We start from the raw sequence: 19,105 nt of genomic DNA on the forward strand, positions 1-19,105 counted from the left end.
TTGTTTGGCTGTAAGTATTTTTTAATGATACATAAACTAAAAAGATACACACACTGATATCGCCGGTTGTGCTGGCAACTCGTCTAAATTATTTACACATCCGTTTTGCATTTTCCGAGTTTGTTTGCGCCACGCATGGCCTGCACTCGAAGCATTTCCACTTTGCATTTTCCCCACTTTTTCCCCTATTTGTTTTTTTTTTTTTGCCCTGCCCCGCTTTTGGTCGCATTGTTGCCTCATTTGCAGCTCAACACACTTTCTGTGTCATCCTGCTGGTTGTCTGCGGTGGGTGGTGCCATTGGTGGTGCCTGTGGTGGTGGGTCTATGGGTGCCTTTGGCCCCAGGCACTAACCTTCTTTCCGTAGTCACATAATTAATGCGTTTTCCAGCTGTTGTTTTTCCACATCGAGTGGGCTGCCAGTTGGGTGTCGGTGAGGTCCAAATGTAGCAATTAAAATCAGATGTTTTTTACGTGAAATTATAGAATTTAAATATTTTTATTATAAAAAAACTGTTTGAAAAAACCAAAACTTCATGGCTTCTGCATCAGCAAAAATAGGTATTTGTTTATTATATAGCTTTTTGACATATAAGAACATATGTAAATCCTTAATGCTTTTCTTTAATTAAGCTAGGTAATTTCCGCGCAATGCAGAGTCTAAAACAAGATTTTCCGCATTTGATTGCAGCTTTTTCTTTCGACGTGTTGCTTGACTAATTAAAACCGCAAAAGCCGGAATTCAAACCAAATTACGAAATGGGAATGGTGGGTGGTAAGGTACTTGGTCAAGAACAAAACTTGCAGAACACTTCTGGCCTAACAAATTGTTTTCGCTGTCGTATTTCAACTGTTTTGGCTTCTAATCCTGTTTCTGTTTTTCCCGGCTAATGTTGTTTTTGTTGCTGCAGCGGTTTGTTGCAGATAAAAATGCCGGGCAATTGTTACGTTAGGCGCACAAAACTAACTAACTAACGGCCACAACAACTCAGACAATGGCTTTAATTTAACTGTCGGAAGTGAGGCAGAATGCAAAATACGAGTTGAACTTACAAGCAATTTGCCTTATGCACGGCGCCCAGGAAAATGCAGGGAAACGCCCATTTCTCACTCAAACTGAAGGCGATTTTAAGTATAGAAATACAGGAATGGTACCTTTCGAAAGTAAACATAAATAAATAAAAAATCATTAAGCCTAAAACAAAGAGAAAAAAGTATAACTAAAAGGTATACTATAATATAAAATTATAATAGATATCAATAATGGAGTTTATCTATATTTGGTGTTCCTTTAACGCAGTATCTACTGTACGTCTATGCATTCGGTGCACATAAATCTAAGCCAACAAAAACTTGGCTGAATCGCAGCTCCGTTGCACACGCACATACAAAAAAAAATGGGAATGGGGCTTAGAAGTTAGCGTTGGCGGATCAGAAGGAGCTATATCTGCAGTTGTGCTGAGTTGCTTGTTGGCATTTCCCCATTTTTTTTTTCGCCATTCGAGTTTGCCTTTGGTATGTTCATTATTTTTATCTCTTTCGCAATGAATGCAAAACTACCAAACGAAACAAAAACAGCAACAAAACGGCAAACTAAGGACGCAGAAGCCACGGACTGCGGACTACGGACTACGGACTATGGAGTCCGGACTTTGGAGTCCGGAGCAAGGATCAGGCACGCAAATATGCAAAACAGTTGGAGGATTCATGGCGTTCAAAATCTAGGCGTAAAGTGTGAATAACGCGTGGAAAATGTGAATGAGCCGAAGGCGCTTTTCACTCGCGGCCCAAAGAAAATCCTGGCCAGAGTGGGCAATGCAATCAGCGGAATTGTAATTTGGCCCAAAAGTGGGCAAGTTCCAGCTGCGCCATTTGCGGTTTTTCCACTCCGAAGACAAAAGGAAGAAATGCGGGCATGGAATAAGGGGAATCCTGGACGCAAACAACTTCCGCTGGATAATGGAAAATGCCATGCGGATCGGTGCGTTTTATTAAGATTACACAAAGAAAGAAGTTATCAAATTGTATACATTTTAACTGATTTTAGAAAAAGTATGTAAGATGTATGTATCTATAAGTATGCTTAGAATTCAAATTCGTAAAACTCTGAATTATTTTTAACCATATTTTTTATCATATGGTGCTTGATGCATATTTGTTTGCAGTTATGCTGCTCCAACGTTTTGCATCATAACAAAGGTTTCCTTCATCCTTTATGGCAGCTATGTCATGTTAAATGCGCTGCAAAATTGCATTAACTACGCACGCTTGTCACTTTCTGATAAGGGAATTAAATTTTGCGGTTTTACGCTGGCGGCAGCACACACAACCCAAACCGAAGCCCTTTCGATGCAGGTCCTTTGCCGCCAATCTTCCTGCCATGATTTCCCTTCTGGCATTGGCCGTGTTTATGGCCAGCTTGTCAGCGGAGCTGTCAACACTGAAAGCGAGACATGGCCATAACCATCGCAGTCATCATCGCCATCGTCATCCCTTCCGTAGCTTGGATTCAATTTACTCGGCTTGTTGACATACTTTGAGCATAAGGTCCTTAAAAGATCTCGGATTTTCGATCTTAGTTCAAGGCGTATTTTTTTTAAGTAACACTTATTAAATGTATCTGATATATAGGTTTCTAACTTTAAAGACAATTTAAAATTATTTATAAAGACATGGTTATTCTTTCTCCCAAGAGAAAACTCATCTAGGCCATTGGATGGCATTTACAAGGCAATTGTACTAGTACTACCATTTCTGATTTCCCGTCCGAACGGATTTACATAGAAAGGCAATTGTGCCAGTTGGTAGGACGGATGGTGAGTGGATAATTACCGCGGAACTGGCGCTATAGGAAAACCGCATCGTTCTGAAATAAGTGGGCCATAAAGTGAACTTTTTTCCACACGCCGTCCCGGGAAAAGTTCTCTTTGTGCGGAATTAATGTGCATATGGCACGCACAAATGTCAAAGAAGAAACGGATGGGGAAATATACAAAAATTAGTGATATATAGAATGGGAATCCATACTTGAGGCATTTAAAAATGGGCGTTGCTGCAGTGCGCCACAGTTTAATGAGGTTTTGATTAATTCGATTTGATTAATTGCCTCGGCTCATAAATCATTAAATTTAGTATGCGGCATAGTATTGCTTCCAAATACACGCGCACACACACTCACACAACAAGGATATCAAGGATTTCCCCTGAGCCTGACCCGAAGAAATCCGCTCGGTGGGACACCGCTTGACAAATGGCATTTTGTTGCCTTGGCATGCCGCTGAGCTTGGGCTAAATATTTTCGTAATTACATTTCCACGTCGAGTAATTAATTTTGTCTTGCCTTGGCTGGCTTCCCCTTCGTTTTCCCACCCGGATTTCCCGATTTTCCCCCCAGCGCTCATGCTGTTGACATTTGCCATTATAGGTTGCATACTTTTGTGTGCCTTTTTGCTTTCTTCGAGTGTCGAGAGCCTTTCTTCGGGATTAAAAGCAGACCTCGCCCTATTATTACTATTATGATTATGTTTCATTATTTTATGGGCCATCTTGTCACACTTTTCATGCCATTTTCCCGACTTAAATCTGTTTTATTGCCAAGTTCACGTTTGGTCTTAGGGGAACGCACACGTAGACGGGGTCACATAAAAACTTTTCTGGCTACTTAAGCCGTTGCCGGGCCCAAATTGTGGTCTAAATTATGCAACAAGGTGGCCATAAAAACGGACAACCGTCCGGGGCATGTCAAACGGGGCGTATGTGTAATTTAGCTTGAAACAGTGGATCAGCATTAGGGGTAAGAAATATACGAAAGAGGGTTTAAATATAGAAGTAAGCCCACTACAGAAGTTTTATTAAATTTTGAGAAAGCTTGCAATTTCATGTGCACCTGTAAAAAACTAGGAATATGTTATTTTAAATGGTATAGGAATAGGTAAGCACGCTTTATAAATATATGGTCTAAATATGCAGTGAAAGTAACTTAAAAAGAACAGCAGCCACAGCATTAACCCTCTTATTTGTATTTAAAGGGGTCAGGCTTGAATAAGTAGCCAATAATTTGTCAGCATGAAAGAGCAAAACATCAGGGGATTACATTTAAACCATTTTACTTTCCCTGCACATCATGGACAACCGACTCCTTTGAACTCCCTTTCGTTCACCCCATATGCGACAACATAATTTGGTGTTAATGTACTTGGAACTCAGATCCTGTGCTGTCCTGTCCACCTGAAGCTGACAACTTTGCCATAATACAGGTGCAACACACACACACAGACTGGCTGACATTTTTAAGGTCCAGGCGACACATAATTAACCCAATTAGAATGCGTGTGTGTGTGTGCGTCAACGCTAAGCTAAATTTATGTGAATTTTTAATTATGCTCGGACAGCAAGAGGTGTCGTTTTGCCGTCCACAGGCAACCGCAAACCAAACACCAACCAGCAGCACACAACAAGCGGCAGGAGCAACATCATCCAGGAAAAAGCAGGACAAACGACCTGAACCCAACGTTGGTTAAATGAAAAACGTAGTAAACTGTGCGCAAAACACCTGAGGATTCACCATGGCGACCGACAATGAGTGGCCAAGTGGCGTCTGCTGTTCCAGCTCCTGAATAAGGCTCCTCAATCCTCCTCCTGCTCCTGCTCCTGCGCCAGGATCGCATTGCTGTTGTTTTTGTAGTCGAGCAGCTTTGCCATTTCCGGGCGTGCCTTTTGTTTGCCACGTTTACCTTTTGGCCCTTTGTTGTTGCTGCTGCACAGAGAAAAAAATATATATAATATAAATAGTTCAGAATTTTGCCGAAATGGATTCTTTACCTAGGTTAATCTTATCCTTTTTAGTAAGCTGTGAAATCTGTTGTACGGACAAGGTATTGTTGCTTATGTTTTCTATACATACTAATTTCTTTCAGTGCATACCAACTGCTACTGGCGCTGCTGTTGGTTCAACTGCAGTGTGCCGGTTGACTTTTTGTGTGCAGCAACCGCAACTAGAAAGCACACGCTTGCCATGCGAATCCCTTTCCCTCCTGGAAAAATCCTACCCAAATGTCAGGGACTGGCAAAAGTTTTAAGCAAATGTTGCCAAAGTGTTTAACATTTTGTACGGTGTCAGTCGCTTCCTGTTTGTGCGAGTGTGTGTGTGTGTGTGTCTGCGTGCCAAGGCACCACGGGGACTTTGGCCCAAGGACCAAGGACCAAAAGTCGGACCAGAAGCAGGACTCCGACTCCCGGAATAGGCAAATGAACTCCACCTGGAGTCTCGGGGCAGCAAACTGGTGAAACGTGTGGATAAATGCAAATTAAACTGAGCCTAGAACGGGGACACAAAACTCAGAGGAACTGGCTCCCGGAGGTGGAAACAGATTGCAGATTGGCAGGCTACGGACAGAAAAGGAGTTGGTTTAATTTCAAGTCTGATTGAAGCAAATTGAGCATGCAATAGTTTGCACATTGATGTAGACATTCTATACAATTCTACAAAAAATTATAATTTAAATTCTGCATTTTTGGAACTCTTGTGTTCTATGCAAGGATTTTAAGCAGAAAGTTTGAGGCAACCCTCGGGGCTAACAAATTTGGCCTGAATAATTGACAACTTCCGTTCAATCTTGTCGCCGCTCCGGCGTCAAGTGCTTGGGCATATTTCTGGTCATCTGGGTGCTGGATTTTGATTACCAGGTTATGGAATTCCATTAAAAAGTTGCCGGAACCGGAAGGTGGGAAGTAGAATTCTGCTTTAAGCTGGATTCCTGGAGCTTGCGTGCGCTGGGAGAATGAATAGAGCAGCAGGACAAAAGCCAGAGCATTAATTTCTATCAGGAAAGTCAAAAAGGTTGAGTGTCTGCTGCTCGGAAAAGGAGACAAAGGCCAAGCCATGAAAGAGGTGTGGGTTGCACTCCTCTCATGCTGTTTCCTCTCGGTTTTGGTGTTTTTCTTTTGGTATTTCTTTTTTTTTGGTTCAAGGATAATCATCCGACATCGCGTGCTGTTGAAATTTAAGGAGTGTATGTGATTTTTATCATGCAAACAGCCGGAAAAAGCCGGACCTCCCACCGACCGACACCCACAACCCCCATCGCGACGCTCATTCAAAGAAACGTGCTAAATGAGTAAGGTAAATGAAATTACCTGACCGAACACACCTCAAAAACAGCGATGAGTTGGGTGTCCTGCCGGGTGTCCAGCTGTGTCCTGGATGTCCTGGCTGTCCTGCGTGCGTGTGCCCAACAGCGGAAATTACAAATTTGTCCGCCACTAATGGATTTCCATTCGGAATTGCTTTTGCTTTTGCCTCTGCTGCGCTTTAAGGCTGCAAGTTAAATAATTGCAGATGAAGTATATATGTATATTTTTTGGTAGAAGTTTTCTCCGGGCGGCTGCAGCCGCTCCTGTTGCTGCCACCCGAAATTAGCTGCACAATTTATGCGAATTGTGGCGCAACATTTTTGGCGAAAATTAAATTTTTGCCTGCTGTTGTCAACGCGGCGCGCGTCGTCATCGTCCTTGCCACAAAACGCTAACGACTACAAAATTGCAAGAAAATTACCCGTTAATGTCCAACATTTATGTCTGCCTCCCAAGACGCTCAACGAGGTGGAGGCGCCTCTTCTGTTCGGCTCTTTTCTGTTTTGGCCTGGCTTGGCCTCCTCCAGTTGGTCTAGGCTACACTGAAAAGAATTACTCCAGATGTGAGAATTTCAAGGGATTTTAACATGGAGAAAATGGGTAGAATTTAATAGGATAACCTCTTTATAGAAAATCTTATAAATAAATGGTTATACAGTTAGTCAATCATTTCTTTGATTTTAGAAAAGTTTTGTAGATCTGTTACTCAATATTGCATTGAATTATGATTTTAAAATTCCTATTTAAAATGTACTCTTTAATTTTGATTGACTATTGAGTTTCGTAAGTCCCTTTTTGTATTAGGCACAAAGAATAGAAACTTAAAAATTAAAGTTTTTAGAACAAAAGATTGGTTTTTAGATAAGAACTAACTTCATAAAAACAATTTGTTTAACATATTGTAAGGTCACAGGTCAATCCCAAATTGATCGCCCCCAACTTTTTGCTATCTGCAGCAGGAGCAGAGTTGGCTCTTGGCGGCTTTCAAGTCATGGCCGCGTAATCGTGGAGGAATTTCGGTCGTAAATGCTTCTCGGTCGGAGAGAGAAAAAAAAAATAAAATAACTGGCAAAACTATTATGGCCCTTGTGCTTATTACTCGCTGACATGCAAACACTTGCGCTCTCACTCGCGCCTGCAGGGTCCTTATTTTAGCCAGCAGTTAGAGTGCTATCATGTCCTGGTGGGCGGATGGTCGGATGGGTGGCTGGGTGCCCCAAGGACAAGGACAATGTAGGAAATGTAGCGAAAACTTGGCAACTTCAACGCCAACTCACGTGTTGAGGGGCGGCGAACTTTAAGCACAACTGCATTAAATATTCAACGTATTTTGGCATTTAATTTGCAGCACACAATAAATAATAACATGACACATGGCAGCCTGTCCCCTCCCCCCTCCCATTTATAAGCACAAATCGAAGGATATCAGCAGTTACAGTTGCTGTTGCAACTCCGCCAAATAAAAGTAAATAAAATTGCTTTTCAACAAAACTTGCGCTCGCCGAACCTGACACACATGTCGAAGAGTCATTAATAATGAAGGTGGAAGACGTTGAAACTGGAGGGTTGGAGTTCAGTTTTACCTATATATATACAGATATATATGCCAGAATCAAGTGGTCCAAAAGAGCACAATGAAAGGCGACGGGCCAAAAGTCAACCCCGGGATGTCAAAGCAAATTTATGCACCCACACGCCATCGAGGAATTCGGGGGACAGCCAAAAGTGTTTTGTAGTTCGATTCACGATTCACCGAGCAACCCCCTGCGGTGCAAATAATACCCACATCCTTTGGGTTGGAAGTCGTGAAATTTGTGGTGCTGCCTGCAACTAATTTCAATACCATCAAAAATTAATTCCACTAATTCGATTAGAGGAATTTCGTTCTTAAGGGTCAGCAGTCAGCCTGGGAAATCATTAATTCTTAAGGCACTTTTTCGTGGTTTAGCCCCAAGGAGTTATATCACTTGTATGAGGTGGCAATGGCGTGTTGGGATAGTCTGGCAGCTGGTTATATATATGGCTTAAATAATTGTAATTGCCAGACTTATGGCTAACTCAGGGAGTAGTTTTACCAAGTTTCCAGCACTAGAAAAACTAAAAAAAATCAGAAACTTGAAGACTATATTTCATATGAAAGTGGTTTCTTAAGTTATGAAAGTGTTCATCATTTGCTTTCAATCGTGTTGCTAATAAATCAAAATGATTTGCCTTACTTTTAAGTAAATATGCTCAAGCAATTAACTTTTATTTCATCAATGTAAACGCTTTAATTGAGTTTTCTATTTGAGTTGTGAGTTCTGTGTTCTGTGCTTGCAAAGTGTACACAATCAGGTTGAAGAAAATCCAATTGTTCTTATAATACGTATGTACATGTAACCAAAGTCAAGCCACAATTCCTTAATCGCATTTTTTAAGCTTCGCATTTAATTAGGTCTCAGAATAAACTCGATTCGTGAGCCCAAAAATGGCACATTACGCACCACATTTGAGAAACATTTGCAGCGAAAATGAAATCTTCAAACAAAGAGTGGCGTGTCCTTGGGGCTTTCCACCATTCAGCCGCCTTTTTATGTAAGTATTTTTTATTTAATTTCGCTTTATGGCCTCTGCCGCACCTTATTTCATTCGTTCAGTTCGCATTGTGCAAATAAGAAAATGCTCATGTGTGAAAAGGAAAAACAGCGGCACGGGGTGGTATTTTCCTTTCTTTTTTTTTTTTGAAGAGGTTGTGGGGAGGGGGAAGCCAAACGTTGCCAGGATGAAGCGCCAAAAGTCACGAAGTGGGCGCGGGAGGAGGCGTGGCATGGCTTGCCTTACACTAATTGTCTTTGCTGTGCGTGCGTGCGGGGTGGCAGAATGTCTGGGGTTTGCATATATTTTACGGTTGTTTAGCTACACGTATCCCACATACGGCAGTTGGCTTTTATAGCCGTCATTTCCGCCGGATCTTAGCGCACAATCCGCATTTCCCCTCAGCCGCAGAATTTACTTGAAAAAATTTGGCGGCTAAATGAAATGCAAATTATTTTTACCCCTCCCTCGAGCACCTGAGCAAATATTCAAAACTCGTATATATATAGCGGCATTATGCTATTTGCATTATTCTCTTAATGATCTAAAATAAACTTTTAATAAGACTCGTGATTTGCACTTCCGTTTGCGTTGACTCAACACAAAAGTGTTCACTCAGGCTAATTTTGGATGGACATGTGATTTATTAAATGCAATTAAATCAAAAAGTTGTACATTTAATTCAATGTCAAATAATTATAATAATAATAATAATAGTAAAAATATGTAGGGGGTAATCATACTAAATACTATATTTAAGTAAAAATGCTCATGCTTCAGTTTGTTTTACTTGTTATAACCATATTGTTGTGGCACGCACTGTCCGTATGTAGGACATGCCAATCAAAAGTCTCCAACTGTGAGTTGCACCGCAGGACTCGTCCTGTATTAATGAAGGATCCGAATTCGGAGTCATTGTCATTTCTTCGTTTGGCTGGCTTGTCATTCCCACTACCATTCCATTCCATGCCATTCTTAAAACGACTCCGGCGAATTCCCAATGCCAATTAAATGCGGCTTTCACATTGTCATCCGGCCAAGACTTTCCATATGACAATGCCAACGGCAAAACCGTAATGAGCTGGCCCGCCGGCAAGGGCAACCCCTCTCCATCCCCCTCTGGGTGCCACACCAGCAGGCGGTCGGTCGCATGTCCTGCCAAAGTAAATTAATTGCTGGATAGACCTCCTTGATCCTGCTCGGGACCTGCTCCCGTTTTGCTACACGTGCAACTTATGTGCAAATTAACATCATCATCAGCAAGGACTGCTCGCTGGCTCGTGTCCTCCGCCTACGCAAAACACTTGCACTCGTCCTGCGTAGATTAATCGGACTGATTAACCACACGCAGCTAGCGAGCAGGATTGCCTTTTGGGGGTTAGTGGAAGCGGAACGAGAACAGGAAAAGGATCCGGAACAGGAACAGTGCCCTCTGACCCCTCTCGTTGTCCTGCCTATTCATTATGCAATTATTTCGAATGACTTTCGTAAGTGATATTTCCTTTGGCTTTCGTGCCGTCAGGGAAATGCATTCATCAAGGCAAACGGGAATCCATTTAGGCCAAATGGGGTTAATGCTTGGCCAGCTGAGATGGATGGGTGACGGGATTAATAAATTAGACAGGGAAAAATAACAAGGCTTTTGTAGGGATATTAAATGCGACTAAATTACCAAAAAACAGCAAATAAGTTGAGCAACGCTTTTTGAAATATGATTGCATCTAGTCTACACAAGCATTTAAACTTATCCGAATTTATTAAAGATATAAACATGTTGTTCTTGTGAAACATGGCCAATTAGAAACCCATAAAAAATCAGTGCACTGACTTCTTCCAAAAGATTTAGCATCCACTTAGTCATTCGGAAATTATGATTATGGCGCCATTGAAGAGTCCATATATCACCGCCAAGTATAATTTACAGCCATAACAATTAAGTCTTAAAAATGCTTCGCATATTTCAGCGCACGACATGAAATACAGTTCGGCCAATTCACAGCCAAAATTCCCAAGGAGAATGAAACTACAAACACACCGCACTTTCCAAAATGCCGGTGAGAATTTCTGGCCCACCGATTGGGCAGAAAGTCACGGCCCTTGAAATCCCTTTGGGCCAAAATACGACGAAATGGCCGAGGATTTAATTCGATCATATTTAATTGAGGCAGATAAAAGACAGATTTATTGTACGTGCTCGATTGGATTGACTTTGAAAAGGTTCCAGAATATATTCCATTAGGGAAAAAATCCATTACTTAATTGGCAAAATCTTTTGCCATTTGGGGTCATCGGTTTACTTTAATTTGCTTTATAACAATCTGTTAATAACTGATCATTAAATTTAGATACTTGAGCATGTTTTATGTAAATATGGTAGCTGATCAGCAACAAAATTGAGCCAACATAGACTAAATAAATAAAATTGAACAAAATAAATTCTTGGGAATGAGCATAAAACTTATTGGATCGCACGCATGAACGCAATATAGACTTCGACATTAATACAGTGCGTTACGTACTTTTAAGGAAATTTACAAGCAATCAAATGCAAGCAAGTAACATGTATTAGAAAACTTATCAGGTTTATAATTAAAAGATACTGTATATAAGAGTGAAGTTGCTTAAATTTCATCTGATTAAAATTTAATTTAAATCATTTTCCAAAAAAGAGTTTTTAGTCAAGCAAATACCTACACAAAACGTACTGTCTGAAAAGATTTTGGCATAGTCAGTCACTTTTTTGCTGCTGCCTGTTTGGCAATGAACCAAAAATACGTTTTGGCCAGCAGACACTACAATAAGGCGAAAAACAACAACTGATTTGTACAGGTGCGAAAAGTCTGTGATCATTGGGAGGCGAACTCTGCGATCGCGTCATCTCATCGAGTGCCCTTTGGTGGCGCCTGCTGCGGACTCTCAAGATTTTCCCCAAAAAATGAGAGGAAGACGATCTTATTTACGTCTTGGCCCATTTGATGTTCTACGAACTGGATAAAATCAGAGCGGGAAAGGCATTCTGGCCCGTTCTACTTGTATATGTAGCTCTCCTTGCTTTTTTACTTACTTAGTAGTTCATTTAATGTACACTTAAATTTTGATTTTGAAAACAATTATATTTCTATATAATAATTTTTATATAACACATTACAATTTTGGTAATAAATGTAATATTTATTTCTGCAAACGTCTGATTGCGTAGTGCTTTCTCGAATTATTCACAGAATAAATTCTTATTTGTTTTTTTATTATTTTTTTGGTTATTTTTCCCAGTTTTGCTTGGATTTTCCCAATGGTCAGTTTTCCTTCGTTTTAAGTAGACTAAAAATCGGAATAAAATTCAGCAGCGGATGCTCATTGTTGTTGCAACATGTAATTGGCCAGGGACGGGAATATAAAAATAATTTCCTCTCGATTTTATGAAAAGAGGAAAATTGAATATACATTTTGATTCAATTAGAGAATGGCATAAAATCATTCTTAATTGAGTCACATAATTTGGATTATTGTTTAATGAGCAGAAAAATATTTCCTTCTATTTATTATGATATTAAATTGTGCCAAATAAATATAATAAGCACGATTAAGTAATTTAACTAATGTGCGCATATTAGTTTAAAAATGTATTACATTTTTATTGATTATCAAATATAAAGCTTTTTTTTGCGTGGGAAAAAGGATTTTAAAGGTTCGGAATAGTCAAATAAGTTAATTTCTTAAATATTTCTTAATCTTAAATGTAGCTTGTCTTATTAAATTAGCCTAATTGTTCTTATTTTTAAAGGATAAAATATTTTCCTAGCAGAATATGTTAGATTTTTTTAATTCACCAGAGCCTTTTCATTTTCTACTTATCCTCAATTACAATATTAACTTGATTGAGATTGTTCAACGCACGCACCGTTTGGCCACGCCCCCACTGTGTCAAACACGCTAATTTACTGTTACATTATTTATACACACACACACATACATACATACCCCCTCTTGCAAACATTGGCACACAATCACAAACATACAAACCCTGGCTATGTAGAAGCGATAAAACTGAAAGGTTGTCACTTTGGCAGCGTTAGGCGGTCGCTCGTGTTGGTTGGGATAGGCAATGGTGTTGGTAATTGGGTGGAAAGGGGTGTCGCGGCGGGTAGTGGTGGGTGGAGGCGAAGAAAAACAACGAAGAACTCGGCGAATGCGACAACAGGGCGCATGAGCGATGCGTGTTAGCAACATTTGATGGCAATGCAACATGTTGACAAGGTGGAATGTAAAATAAGTAAGGTATGAATTCAGAAGAAACCAATAGCTGTTTTTGTTATGTATTTTTAAAAATAATAATTTAAATTTATAAACAAAATTTCTGAAAATGCATTGTTTTTATCAAGAATTAAATAATTTCATTTTATGAATCTTTCGCATGTGAACATTATTATTAAGGTATTTTAAAATAATACAAAGATTAAAGCTTGAAGCTACCAATTTGAACTTACCACTATATTAGTGTTTAGTGTTTCTAAGCTTGTGACAATAAAATTAAAAAATGTATACATCATTTACATATTTAAAATTCAGCACATATATTTCAGGATTTTAAGCGAATGTTTTTGTTACAAAAACAGTATATTGCACTTAATTCAATTCAGTAAATAGGAGCGAATATAAGTAATACCTTGTGTAAATACCTAATTAAAGGCCAATTAATTTCTATTACAAGATTAGATTTTAATTTCTAATATTATTCCAAATATTAATGACTTCAAGGAGTCACTCCAAATGCGATCCACAATATTTCCCGCCAATTGCAGGACAAGCCGAAGTATCTACAAACAAACGGTGGCACACACACACACACACCGACAGACTCTCTAACAACAACCCCGAAAAGCCACAAAGCAAACACAGGGGGTGGGCGCAGTGGGTGGGGTATTTTTTATGGAGCAAGGGGCACACATCCATTCGTCTGACGTTTGGCTCGTAAGGCGTAAAATCTGCAAAGCTCAACACTGAGACCAAAAGCCGGTTACCCAAAACCCCCAACCCCCTGGCCGATATACCCTCCTGCCCACTGTTATTTACATTTTGTTTTGCCGGCTTTTCCACACGAAGCCAAAATCCGACAGATAGCCGAAACAAAACGAGCGGAAAATCCGAAAGATATACGAGCCTTTTGCCAGCGATTCGGGGCTGGCTTTATTTCGATTCCTATCCAACGATTCAGTTGGCAACGGCCCGCACTGTGAAACGGTCAGCTGTACGCTTTTTTCACTCCGCCAAGCAAATACAATTCAAGAGTTCTCTGTCTATGTGTGTTTTTGAAATATTCTTCTAAATATTTGGAATCTTGGGTGCCGCGTGTGTTATTTTGAGTTATCGCGATTGCGGCTAAGTGCAATTAGTGCCACAAATTTAGTGCAATGAATTGGGAAATTTATTTCTCTGGCCAGGCGCATCATTAGCAAATGAATTTACCAAAAAGATATTATTAGTGAGTGAGCTCTCGTGAGTTTTTGATTAGTGTTCGAGTTCCAGTTGTGCTAAGGTAATTTCCAACGAATCTCTAGTCCTCTAACGTCAGATCCTAAACATATGTCACAAAAAAAAAAAAAAAAAAATGAAATAACAGAATGTCGCGCATGTTAATTAAGACGAGGCATAAAAAAGAAAGAAAGAAGAATGTAGTGGGGCCAATGCCAATCCATCCATCACTCAATTGCCAGTTCAGCAACGGATTTTCCATCTTTTTTTTGTCGTTCTCCCCCCATAAAACTCTGTTTTTCTATTATTTTTGTAGGCCGGCAGAAAGCCAAATGTGCATTAATTTTAATTTCAGAAGCAAGGGAGTCGAGTGCACATGTGTTTCATTATTTTTTTATCTTGCGTCAGGCGATAAATAATCAGCTGGCTGCGAGTGCGATAAATATTTATGCAATTGGACTCACTTGTCTAAACAGATGCCGCAGACAATCTCAAACGAAGCGATCACCCAGCACTTAATAAAATCTGCGGAAAATCAGAAAAATCAGACTATATCGGACTTTCAATCTGGGACACATCAACTCCGTTTCCTTTTTTTTCATTTTGCCGATTTCAGTATTGTTTGTTTATCTTGATGCAATTTGTGCGGCCACGCCTCTCAATTAAATCGCAGCCCAAAAAAGTTATTCCTCTGGGCATGGGATGGTATCCTTTGTTTTGATGTTATCAGCTGAGACTCTCTGCCGTTGCTGTTGCATGTTGGCTAACAAAATAATTGACAAAACAAATCATTTACGTGGCAAAAGTTTGTCGGTCCTCCCCGAATTTCTGCACCCCCTTAACCCCAGTCATCGCTTAAATTGCACACGGCGGCCAGACACGCAACATGTTTGATGACAAAAAAAAAATAAAAGTAAAGAAAAACAAACAAACCTAGAGGAAAAAACACGAAAATTGTGCAACATTCGGGGGCACTGAGAATTTCGCGCTGAAATATAAATAACAGCATAATAACTAGACAGACCGGCCGAGTGGAGATACAAATGAGCGGAATAGGTTGAAATGGGATTGGGATGGTGCTGGGAACAATAAATTAATTCGTTAGATTTCGGGGTCTATAAAATTAAGTTTCATAGATTACAAAAAACATTACAGTGCTAGCAGAGTAAGAAGATTTTCTAGCCAATTGATAACTGATTGGAAAAAGGTAATAAAATATTTAAACAAGATAACTAGATACAACTAAAAAGTGTTGAGACACAATAACAATTTTTTATAGCTAGTTCAGAAAGTGAATTTGTATTGAAATGAGAAAGTAAAAAAAGGATTATTACAAAAATATTATAACAAACGAACACAGTGAGTGTGTGAGACTATCCCATAAAGAGGCAAACAAAACCGAAAATCGGTAATCAAACCAAATGCAAACGCAAACCGCAAGTTAAATCACATTATGGCCCATCAGGCCGCAAAAACGACCGAATCCTGCGGGAAACGGATTTGGGGTTTCCGGGGTTAATGTTTGGCTTGCGGCTCAGAGTCGATTGCCTGATTTACGGGCATGCCCGCATACGAAATGCTCATTGCAATAGTCAACATGTTAACATGTTGTTAAACACACGGCGCTAAATCGAAAATGGGGGCTACCATTTTTACGGCCAAAAAGCCCCCAAAATCGCCACATTTATGGCTATTAGATTTTCGGTTATTGCCGCACCAAACTGAATAGTGCCTTGATATCGGGGTGATTCCTGTTGAAAATGGCGCCTGCTGCTATTTGGTTTATTAAAAACGAATTACTCCCGATCGAACGCCACAGAGTATGCAATGGTTTTATGACTTTTCTATTGCTGTACCCTGCCAGCATAATAAATGAGATAGAAATAGTAACATACAATGCGTTGTCCTTGGTTCAAACAAATTGTTGCCACCATATATTTTATAGCTGCGATGGATTTTCATTCGAGTACACGCTGAGTTTATGTTCCGGTGATTGGCCTGTGAAAAACTTTATAGCATTTTAATTGCTAAGACTTTCGATTGCCTCACAGCTCGGTCACATGTGTACAATTCCTGAAACTTATTCATCTCGATCGTGTTTATTTATCTGCGCCTAATTTATGCAAGTAGTCTTGCTTAGCATCGATTTCCACGTCCTTTGCTTCACCGGAATTGTATTAATATGATAAAAATTTCAGCAACTTCGTCGTCGTCACCTAGCTTCAAGTTTTCGAAAGAACTGCGTACAAGTGAATACTATAAACAAAAAGCGTTGGTATTTTCTGGTAGAGAATTTCTTATAGCAGAGACTAGTTTTCTAGGGAATATATATATATATAGTTATATATAAGCTCTATGGAATTGTAACCTTTGGGAAATGATTTAATACGCATTTTTTCAGCGCATAGTTCACCTGTTAATTTCTGGCAGCTGACGCATCAAAGGCCGCAGACGTATTAACTTTTCATCTAAACAGCCAAAAACCACAAAACTATTTAACGCTTTCTGCAGTCAAAATGAAAATCAGTGTTTATGAAGGGGTTACGCTGCGAAATTCCGAGCATATTAAAGCCATCTGCCCGGGGGCGAATGCAACTGCAATTCGCAGGTGTTGAGATGCCTTATAATTTATGAGCTGTGCATAGTGGGTTAATGTAACAACAAATGGCCCATTGCGGCTTGAGTTAAACAAGATGGCCAAGATCCCCACCGCCAGCCCAACCACTGCCACAAGGTCAACTGTCTCGAGGTGGCATGGAGTGGGTGGCGGATTCCGGTGGATTGCATTTACATGCTCCACTTGACAGCAACCAGGAAGCGGGCTTAAAGTAAAAGAGTTCAATTAGAGCTTAGGGAGCACGAACATGGGAATGGGAAGCCACGGGAAATCCGAAATCGGTCGATAATTTCATTGCTCCGGCTTCCCACTTGATTAGCATTCCTTTGTGGCACAGATGTCTCGGGTTATTTATCTTAAATGGCAAGGAAAAAGAAATACTTTTACATTTCCCTTTAAATATTTAAACGAATTTGCTTATTTCATCAAAAAAAAGTATCACAATATAACATTAAATTATCTGTAGCAAAAGAATTTAACTTTCATTAACTTTTAAGATTTCCCAATAGCTAAAAATATATCCTTTTTTGTGTGTGATAATTTATTCTTTGCTGCATAGTACCAATAAAAGCTATTAAAAAGTTGCCTACAAACTTTTGGCAATTTAATCTTTAAATTAATATATTCAATAAATTAGAATGAATAAATATTCATATTAGGCTTGCTTCAACTATGCAGCTCTGCAAATTCGACGGGCTTGTAATAAACCATTGAAATATTACGCATACGCCAGGGAGGCATAAATAAGTAAGCAAAACGAAATATTTTCCGATCTGATTGATGCCTTCCTACCGGAAAATCGTTTTGGCCAATGGCGTGAAATTCACTTTCGTTCGCTGTTGGCTTTTGTTGTTTTGGCCCCTTTACTTTTTTGATTTTGATGCCATGCACATTTGCAGGCTTTTGTTTTGGGGTTTACGTGTTTGAATTCATGTGCCACGGGATTTTATTGATTCCCAGCTTGATTCACTGCCAAGAAACAAAGACAGGCAGTTGTTAAGTGGGCAAAAGCCAAGGCACAAACACAGCGAAATAATTAGCTAGGCAGCTCGTAATATTGGGCCATAAATCCAGAGTCTGGCATTTCGTGTCAAGGCTCATCGGCAAATCGATTGATAAATTAATCAGAATTAGTCCTTGAAAAGCTATACTAAATATTTATAGGATTCGTATTAGCTGCGCGCCAGGATAATCGACTGCAAGTGCTTCGTTGGAAATTTTTCAATTTCAATTGTAATTTTAAATGTCCATCAATGGGTGTGGAGTAGCTTGGGCCACCCTTAAAGCTTTATATCGCTTTATATGAAGATATAAATCTGGCAGAAGATATAAATCCGCCCAACAACGAAGCCCCTTAAGCCAACTTTGAATGTAGCTGACAAATGAAGACTGACATTTACCAAACAATTGAGCTGCAGATGGAAAAAAGAAAATAAGGAGAGCTGACAAAACAGAAAAACCAAATTATTCCGCTTACAACTTGGCGCGACTGTTGAGTTTTTGAAAGCAACTTGTTGTAATAAAGCTTCAGATTTCCGCGCTTTCATTTGGTTTTATTTTTGGTGACTCTGTGCTGAACGTGAAAGATTTAAAATAAAACCACTTAGTCGCTGAGCTCCATTTGCAACAATTGTTTGAGCCTCGCGAGCCATGATAAAGTGTCCTCAGAGACATCAGTTACAAAAAAAAAAAAAAATAAGGACAAGGGGAATCCCCGAATTCGCGTCAAATGCATGAACTTTCGGGGGAAGAAGCATTTTTGAATCATTTCAACACTTGGCGGTTTTAGGGTGACAAATATATATGTATGTGTATCTTGTTAAGACTAATTTAATTGGCTAATTTTTTAAATATTTTAATTTTTGTAACTTGTACCTTGAATTTAAACGATTTTGTTAAGTGTCCGAAGTTTAAGTATAAACTAATCAACTCTTTGACTAAATTTCCGGCCAAAGTAATTTGGTTTCTTTGGAGCATGTTAATAATTGCATTACTAAATCTTAGAATCCCCTTGCTACTAATTTCCTATCTCCATAAATTCCTAAAGTTTCCGACATTACTAAAGCCCTTCAAGCAATTTTGCGAACTCACAGCAATCCAAAGTCCAATGGGATGCGTAAATCCTTCGATGGAATTCACCCCTGCCGGAATAAAATTTATAAGAATTTCGCTGGCCAGTCGAGCGTATCCGCTTCAATTTAAACAATTAATGTCAATCTGCGCCGAGGGTGAATAATTTTTCTCCGCTCTAGAAACGTTCTTGGTGAGGAAAATATATTAAGAAGTAAGTTCATTTGATTTCATTAGATTCGATC

At 39.5% G+C, this 19,105-nt stretch overlaps 1 protein-coding gene across 1 annotated transcript in view; it reads left to right on the forward strand.

Moving 5' to 3' along the window:
• Nucleotides 1–13,929: 13,929 nt before the first annotated feature.
• LOC117139045 (homeotic protein female sterile) overlaps nucleotides 13,930–19,105 on the forward strand; it is a 31,009-nt gene continuing 25,833 nt past the window's right edge. The window contains exon 1 of the mRNA XM_033301148.1: nucleotides 13,930–14,237. The gene's annotated coding sequence lies outside the window, so the exon portion shown is untranslated. The remainder of the gene's footprint in view (nucleotides 14,238–19,105) is intronic.

The sequence above is a fragment of the Drosophila mauritiana genome, chromosome 3L (genome assembly GCF_004382145.1).
Source record: "Drosophila mauritiana strain mau12 chromosome 3L, ASM438214v1, whole genome shotgun sequence".
NCBI lineage: Eukaryota > Metazoa > Arthropoda > Insecta > Diptera > Drosophilidae > Drosophila > Drosophila mauritiana.